Source organism: Aedes albopictus, chromosome 3, assembly GCF_035046485.1.
Source record: "Aedes albopictus strain Foshan chromosome 3, AalbF5, whole genome shotgun sequence".
Classification (NCBI taxonomy): Eukaryota; Metazoa; Arthropoda; class Insecta; order Diptera; family Culicidae; genus Aedes; species Aedes albopictus.
The window spans coordinates 173,288,326-173,297,692 of NC_085138.1; positions in this window are offsets into that span (position 1 = coordinate 173,288,326).

The window sequence follows — 9,367 nt, forward strand, 5'->3', positions numbered from 1 at the left end:
GCAAAAATATTAATTGATTATTCATCACAACCGGTTGATTTGCGCTTTGCTGTATCACGCAGCGTTTTCTTTGTATTTGCTCAGGTAATACTGAGCATACCACATTATAGTGACTGTTGAGCGACTTGTGTTTTGTATCATCATGCTGTCCATACTCGGTTTCCCGGTAATCATTATGATTAGTAAATAAAAGTAGCGTCTCGTATGCTCCTTTGTCAATTTTCACAATCGAAAACTAAAACCAATAGAAAATTCGTTGATAAAATAATATTGTCAACGAGTAAAAGTTTAGATTCATGTTTATAATAAAACCAAAAAAAAAACGAGTTATGTTCAGCTTCTCTTTCTAAATAATCTTACATCGCTCATTACATCTGGTCAAAAGCGTCTTCCATGCAATCTAAATATCCTTTTTGCGAAGATATGATACAGCTGATTATAAACGCCCTGTAATGCTTATCTTCTGACAGATACGCGTACATATTTCGACTACCACTTGTAATCTTCCTCAGTGTCAGTTATCCAGTTATCCACGTGGATAAAAGATACCTAGGAAAATTACAAGTGGTAAGGTATACCGGGGCAAGTTGAAACGGGTGGGGCAAGATGAAACAGCTGGTTAACATGATGTTATCCAATGATGGGAAACAGCTTGAAAACCATAACACATAGTTTTTGATTCAAACAATCTTTTGGCGAAAGAAAAATATTAAAATTATATTGAAATCTATTTCAAAACTTCGCGTTTCATCTTGCCCCACCCGTTTCAACTTGCCCCGGTGTACCTTAGTCGAAATACGCGTGTCTATTGAATGATAATCATTACAGGGTGGAATTAAAAAGTACAAAACTGATTACACTCATTGACTTATTTGAAGACGGTATTCTGCTTAGAGGGTTCAAAAAGTCGGTGCAAAACCTAATAAGTAATTATATTACATAATAAATCTATATATATATAAAAATGAGTTTGAAATCCCTTTGAGGCAACAAAACTCACAAACGGCTGAACCGATTAGGATGGCTCTTGCACGGTTCGATTCGTTTTCATGGTGGCTGTGTTTATATGTACAAAAAGTTACGAAAATCAACTAGAAAAGTAACAAAATTGAAAAAGAACTGATTTTCTATGAACTGGGAAGGAAATCAATTCGACCGAAATGAAATCAATCTAGAGTGCGGTGCTATTTTGAGCTCAACAGTTGTCAAACCACCACAAGACGGCAAGACTTGCGGCAAGACAAAGTTTGCCGGGACAGCTAGTAACTGATAATAAAGAAATGGAGGAACCCATAAACAAATCAGAAAGTACATAAATAAATCAAAATTTATTTTTGAGCAACAAACAGCGTCGGAAATGCTATGGTTTGATAAATAATTTATGACAATTTGTGTAAATGTTCAAATTTGTTATGGAAATATCGTATTTATTTATCAAAACATTTAATGGTATGTATTTTTTTTTCAAATTGTTGGATAATTTATTAAGTTTTAAGGTTTTATTGCTCAAAATTCAACTATTTATGAAAAGTTTTGATTGAAGTATGTTTCACTTTCTGCTTTGTTTATGAAACTTTTGTTGTATAATATTTAAAATTACTATGGGGCGTTAAATTGATTGCCTTTTTTGAATAATATGTGAAGAGAGTATAACTTGAAATCAATATGTCGTTTTACATGAAAAAACTGATTCGGAATGTTTAATACAGACAAACTTTAGGCATATTTCCGGTAACAATTAGTCAACTGAGCCTATTTTTGCATAGCGAAATCAAAACAAAATCTGTGAAAATTTGCATCTGTTTTGTTACACAAACGATTACAAATACAAATATGAATACTCAACTATATAATAAATGTTTGTATGTCCCACTTACAGAGAACACATATAACTCTTCTTTGATGTTTAAACTTTTGTAGCCAATTGTTGTACTACGACATTACCGCACTATCTGATACGATAGCAAATGGTCACGTGACGGGAAGCAGGTTCTATAACAACGTTGGATTCCCAATCTGAGTGGTGTTATTCTATTCTCAATTCTACACTCTCCTTTTTTCCTGTCCTGCCCATTCTGATGTGCGACCTTGATATTCCGGTAACCGGTTTACCCCCTTCCGGTACGGCGACACCACAAACCACCACGCACCAGACTATTCTTGCGGAAATCTGCGAGATCCCTGCAAACGCTCAGCGACGGGAACCGGTATGCACAAAGCGTACGTGCGATCTTGTACATACATGATAGGAGATCCCCACAGAATAAATACGTATAGTGCAAAAATAATGTATTTTTTTATCTATTACATCTCGAGTGAATCAGGAATCTGCTATTAAGTAAAGGCTCCGCTGATTGCACGACCAGTGAAAAACGTGCTGGGTTGCTCGTTTCCTATTCGCAGCATCCGATCAAACGGAGTGATTCAGGTAGATTCAACACGCTCTCATGCTATATTAATCGATGTTTAACTTATTCTTTGTCGCTTGACTACTTTCCGTTGTTATGAGGGAATAGGGGGCATGATGAGTATGGTGAAACATTTGAAATCTGTAAACCTTACATGAGGTGGGCTCTTCTTCCCTCCACTCCCATTAACCCTCGAGTGATCATGCTGTGGTATTATGAACAACATGACTGACTCCATGCTTGACTCCACTTAAACACCCACACCCCACAACCAAACCTTGTTTGGCTCACTTTAAGCCCCCAAATAGTTATTTATGCAACAAGTTGCAAAATGATGATTTTTTCAGCACGAGTCGTACATTTATCCAACGAGGCTTGCCGAGTTGGATAAATACGACGAGTGCTGAAAAAATCGAGTTTTGCAACGAGTTACATACAACATTTTTTGTAATTGCTAAAAATACCCATTCAGTATAATCCTTGGTATAATCTTGCTTCACGTACACTCCCGTTCAAAAGTTTGGGGTCTCCCCCTCAAAAACATGTCATTTTTTTAGGCCCATATCTCCGCCAATTTGCGTCCGATTTCAAAACCCTAGGTTTCATTTAAAAGATAATAAGTCAAAGAAACTTTGAACATGATTTGAAAGAAACTTTTTCAAAAAAAATTGTATGTAAACTTAACCCAAAGTTGCCAAATTTTCTAAAAAATGAATATAAACTTACGGCAGTGTCGCTGGAAGTTGGGTCGACCAAATTTTAAAATGAGAGCGGCAATATAACCCATTTTCTATTAGCTTTCAACTGCTTTTTGCAGAACTTAATTGAAAAATCTAGAAAAAAAAGTTATTAAGTAAATTAATCCTTGATGTCATCGACCAAAAGCTTGGGGTCACTATCGTAAAACATGGAAAAGTGATTTGGTGATATCTTTGTCATCTTTCATTCAATTTTAATTCTTCTTGGCTTATTTGAAACAAAATGAATGATACTTACTGCATAGACATTGAACCACACATATTTGTTGAAATTTACATACTAAAACTTAACGTAAAGTTGCCTCATTTTTTGAAGCGTGGTAAAATGTGCTAACTTTACATAACATTTTTATATACAAAAATCGTTAAATACGTTAAGTTGAAGACATCAAACGTAAATTTAGTTAATTATCTTTGAAATGAGCCAAAAATAATATAATAAGATTCTAATTGATAGGTTCCGCTTTTAACACGCTCCTTTTTCAGTCAAAATCGTATCCCTTAACGAGAACGTCAAGAAATGATACCGACATTGACCATGCATCGGAACCCTATTCTTTTCTGTTTTAAACCAGTGTACACCGAATAAAAGATTGATTGATTGATTTGTCTTTATTAGAGAGACTTTCAGCCCTTGGCTGGTTCGTCTCTCCGAATAAAAGATTAGGAATACTAACCCATGTTTCCTTGTTTCAAGATCCATCTCGGCCACACCTAAACCGGAACCTTTCACTTTCAACAAGGTGTGAGCAGTAATATTGGGTTTCTCATTAATGTTTAGACTACTGTGATAATTTGAGAATCCTCTGAATCATCATTCCCCAGCGATATTTCACACTAATCAAACTTATTTTGTTTACCTGTTGTGCATCCAACGCCCCTGTGATGAACTCAACCGAACTTGTGTATGCCAGCCGCTGCGAAGTCGTGTGCGAAATTCGACTGTGATGATAATGAATTTCGGCCGAGTCTAAATGGGTGCAAATGTCGCAATAAGGCCAAGGTAGAATATTGAGCACGAGGATGTTGATGTGTAGTTGTTGGTTGATCCTTTTTCCAGTCCGATTGAGTGTCCATTATGAGTTGCCGTTCGCCGATGTCCAAGTGTCCGGATCCGTTTGACCCATGGGCTCAGAAAGCGTCAATATCAGCAGCTCTCAGAACAATTGGCTGAAATCGAACCCATGAAGCAAAAGTGTGACCACTTGCGCCACGGGCCCTGGCAATAGTGAGTGTGTTGTTGAATGTTATTTCTTTTCTGTATTGCCCCGTGAAGAGAATTGTCAGACAAAAGAGGCACAAAACAAGCAACAAAGAAGGTGCGACGATTACTCTTTATCCCTACTGGTAACAGATAATGACATGATCTCGAAATTTTTTGTTGCAGACAAAACGGAAGCTGAATTTGTTGCGTACTTTTCAACTCGTGAATAATCAATTATTGCTAACCCAAGGTCGGAAAGTTCTGTTTGATGATAGAGCTTCACCAGAGTTGCAGTGTTTACCGACTCGAAGTTACCGTTCGAAAATCGCAATGCAAGGCTTAAAAATCTCTAAACTCGTGGTGTACGATGTTAATCCCATTATTTTCAAGTTGGGACAAACTTATGTCGCATGGGTTTGTTTGTCGCAACAAACGCGGGTTGCGACATTGTCATTATTGTTGCGCGATGGTTGAATTTTGATTCACTGGTATTGCCGTTCGAATTTAACCCTCGCCCGGCCTGCGCTAGCATTCGTGAGCTCGTTTTATGTCTTTTATGTCTTTTGTTTACAAAAATATAAACAATTATCGTCCTATCACACTCAACTCAACTGAGAAGTAGTGTGTTAATTTATGGTGTCAGCTTATGGAACAGCCTTCCCCTGGAGACTAAAATGGTGCCCACCTTAAGGACAAACGTCTTGAAATCCCGCTTCAACAGTACATCAGAACATCAGACGACACACAAATCTCAAGAATCATGCTTCAAACAACAGTGCGTTTTATTATTCTGTTCTTGCTCACTTGTAATGAGCTTCAAATGTGAAGATCAGGTACACTGGTTTTGTTCACGAAGAAAGGTGCCAAAGTCGGCCATTGTGGCGGCCATTTTGGGATTCTAACAAGTATATCCTTGAACGCCTTCTATAAAGCTCTATGAATGTGCCATTTTTAAGATCTCAGTTAATTGATTAGGTTCTAGTTTTAAAGTTAAACTTTTCGTTCATCCTTCACTCCTTCTGTTAATAACTCTATGGTTGTTGTCATTAATGATACTATATTGTAATTGGATCCCGAAACTTTGAAAATACACTATTGAACTATTGAACTATCAAGGCAATCCTTTGAAATAAAAAAAAAATGAATAGCTCAGACACCAGAAAACAAATACCATTAAGATATTTTTGCTTACTTATTAGTCCGGATGAAGTCATATCTTCGTTCAAAGTTTAGAAACATCCGTTGAAAAATAAAGTTATTATGATTTTTCATGATAAAATTTCTAATTAGAGTTGTTTATTAATTTTACTGTTTTTTTTTGTGAATAAGTTTGCTAAATCTGCTAAACGAGTTTGAGAAACCATTACACTAGTTTACAGCATTTTTGAACTCGGTAAGCTGATGATCGTTTTTGGTGTAGAATCATGCCCTGAGTTCGAAAACGCGAAGGAAAAAAATTACAGTAGAGCGGAAATTTTTTCGACTTTCCATACAAGGTTGATGATTTGAAATCGATTTTTGTTCTATTTTTAAGCATAGTCGCTCACTTCACACATCTCATTCTCCGTAATCAATGCTCCGATTGAGCTGAATTTTTTACTGTAACTCGCTTACATATAATATGTCAAATAAACATTGAGAAAGAATTTTTAAATTGTTTTTTTCTTATTGGAAAAAATATTTCTCTTCATATATTTTTTGAAAATTTGTCAAAATTTGAGGAGATCGTTCCCAAAACTCGCCAATATCTTGAATTGCATCAGCCTGACATAAAACCTGCATTGGGATGATCGAATTGTATTATATTCAGCTTTTAATTTATGGAAAAAGATTTAAATTTGGTTGAGCAAAACGCAAGATTTTTGAATTTTATGAAATTCCATATTTGAAAAAGTTGTAAAACTCGATATTGAGCTAAAACTCAAAAAATGTTCTACTTTAAATTTTTTGAAGCACGGTTTCGAAATCAGCACTTAATTTTGCTTCAAAAATTTTGGTCTTTGAGGGAAGTTCACGACTTTCGTTTTATTTTGTAAACTAGTGTTACCAAAGCCGATGAGTGTTTCCCAGTGTATGTAGTGCAACGAATCTCGAGTTGAATTTCCTGGATCCTTGTGTGAGCACAGACGTGATCGAAATTGTTTTGACCATAAAAATATGATTTTTGTGATTTTAGTGTCTTCGGCAAAGTTTTTCAATGAAATAAGTACTGATCCATGGAAATATCGGTTTTGTGATCGATTCGCCTAAAAGTGAGAAACGATTTTTATCTTTTTTAAACGATCAAAACGATCAAATCTTACTATACCAGTCAACGAACGGTTGCACCTCCGTGATTGATCTGAGCTGGTACCAATTGGCTTCTTTAACGGTGTTGAGATAATTCGATATTCTGAATCTGCATGTCAAACTGAGCCGAAATCCAAATTTTCATGAATTTTGGAGCCTGGGAACCTATTTAAAAATCAATTTGAAGTTTGTATGGGAGCGATTTGTCGAATCACCCCTCGTCGCAGTTTGTACTGGGCGGAGCTGTCAAACAGTTGTCCAGCTGTCAAAAGGTGATTTCAAAAAATCTCTTTGAAATTTATTTTAGGTATCAAAATAAGGTTCTAAAAATCTGAAAAAAATCATAGTGACTCAGAAAAAGGTGCTCTTTCGTATAAAATAAAAATATCAATACATTTATCTAAATTTAAAAACCAATTGCACAGAGATCCAAATGAGTAAGGGCTGGGACACTCCACTTATTCTCAAAGTGCAATTTAAGTAGCTCATACATTTTTGATCAATAACGACGCCGGCAACGTCCTTATAGTCAGTTGGGAAGGGAAAGGAATGCTAGAGTGTGCTGGTTGTTGCTACTAAAGACCGAGAGCACCTCTGCATCCCAACAACCAGCACGGATTGGGGTATTTGTTAGACGGAAAGGATGGGAGATCTGGGAGTCACCGTTGGGTCGGTGATGCGATCCATGGTAGCGGTAGCCGGCGCAGTATCATAACGTCCGAGGCCATAAAGTCCCAGGACTTTATGGCGCATTTTTTCGGGGCACAACGTCCGAACTTGCAGATGCGCCACGAAGCCCAAGGGAAGAAGGCACATAGGATATTATGACACATCCAAACTTTTGGACGTCATTTCGCAAAAAAACGCGACTTAATGTCCGGGACTGAATGTCCTCGGACGTTGTGATCCGGCCCCGCGGTAGCCACTAGACCACCAAGCCCGTATTTCTATCTTTTTTCTAATCTAATCTAATCTAATACAGACGCAGCCAGTACGAGAAAGCATCCTGGAAAGTAATCGGGCTAGATTAGGCCCAATTACTTTTCTTGTCAATATTGATGATTGCAGCATATCAGAGATATGACACAAGCGTCAAAGCGGCCAGGCCTACTGCGTTGTATTTACCGCAAAGATGATTCTTCAAAGTACCTGGAGTTCAGAACATTTTTTCTTTCGTCAAGGTACTTTTCGAATCTACAGGGGAGGAAGGATGCGTGGACATACCGTACCAAACGCTCCAGGTGTTGATAAATATGTTTGAAAAATATGACAATGTATATAATAGAGTTATGTTTAAACAAGTAGGTAATATTGGAAAGATCTCACCAAATTTTAGCCTGTTTTCGTAGTCCAACGTTGATAATCCGATTCATTGTCCTTGAGTTTCCGCTTTCATTTTTTTCACTCTTCGTTGTATTTAGTCGTAGATCCTTTCGCACTTCGCATACTTAAGTAGCTTGACGGTAAAACCGACCAATCGACCACCTATGTTGCTTGGTCATCCTACATTCGAAGGCTCGCCGCAATCGTACTGCCGCTATCTCATATTTTCCAATAATAGAAATGAAACTCCAACTTTTTCTCCTTTTTCGCAAAACGCACGACAAAACATGAAGCGCGAAAATAAATTGTGGTCACTTATTACCGTCAAACAGTATCTTTGCGGGTTAGAAAAAAAAACGCACACACACACAATTTCCCACTGCAATCTACGCGAGTGGCGATAACTTTGGTGCTCGACGGAACGATTTTTTTTCAATGCGCGAGACTGAACTTTTGTTAGTTGTATGGGAACTCCGGATCAAACCTGTGGTCACGTGTTAAAATAACTAAATTCACCAAAGCACTATAACATTTCTTTAAATATGAGTTTGAAAACGATCGGTCGAATCAAAAATTTAAGGAGCAAAAACATGACAGCCAGAAAATTTTAGGCATGCGCGCGCGCTCGCAGACTGCTGCGATCGAAGTCCAAGCCCGTATTTCTATCTTTTTTATTCATAAACTAAAAACATATGTTTGTTCAAAGGCATTTGTTTTGCCGAAGACACAAAATTTCTATCTTTTGATTTGTATGTACATTTGAGGCGTTTTTTCATGAAGCACCCCCAAAAATCAGGTTTATGCTTATTTCTCTGAAAAAACATATATTTTTAGTTAATAAATGAATAAAAAAGATGGAAATCGTTTCTCACTTTTAAGGGGATTGATCACAAAACCGATACTTCCATAAATTAGTACTTACTTTATAGAAAAACTATGGAGTGGATAACTGACACTGAGGAAGATTACAGGTGGTAGTCGAAATACGCATATCTGTCAAAGGATAAGCAAAATAGGGTGGATTAAAAGGTACAAAACTTATGAAACTCATCCGAAAATGAGTTTGATGTTGAACTAAATAAATGGATGGATCATCCTGGAGCAAATCATTGAATTCCAAGAGTCTCTCTACATGGTATTTATAGGTTACGACAAAGCTTTCGACCGTCGCAATCACAAAAGTATGCGAGCAGCCCTCAGGCGCAACGGTGACCCTGAGAAAATCATCGCCCTTATTGAACGGTGTTTTGTCCGATCCCATCCGGGTCGTTGCTGGAGTGTGGCAAGGATGCATACTATCACCGCTACTGTTCCTCATCGTAATCGACGAGATCCTGGTACCAAATCGTAGATTGCTGTGACAGCCCATTACCATGAAACACCCA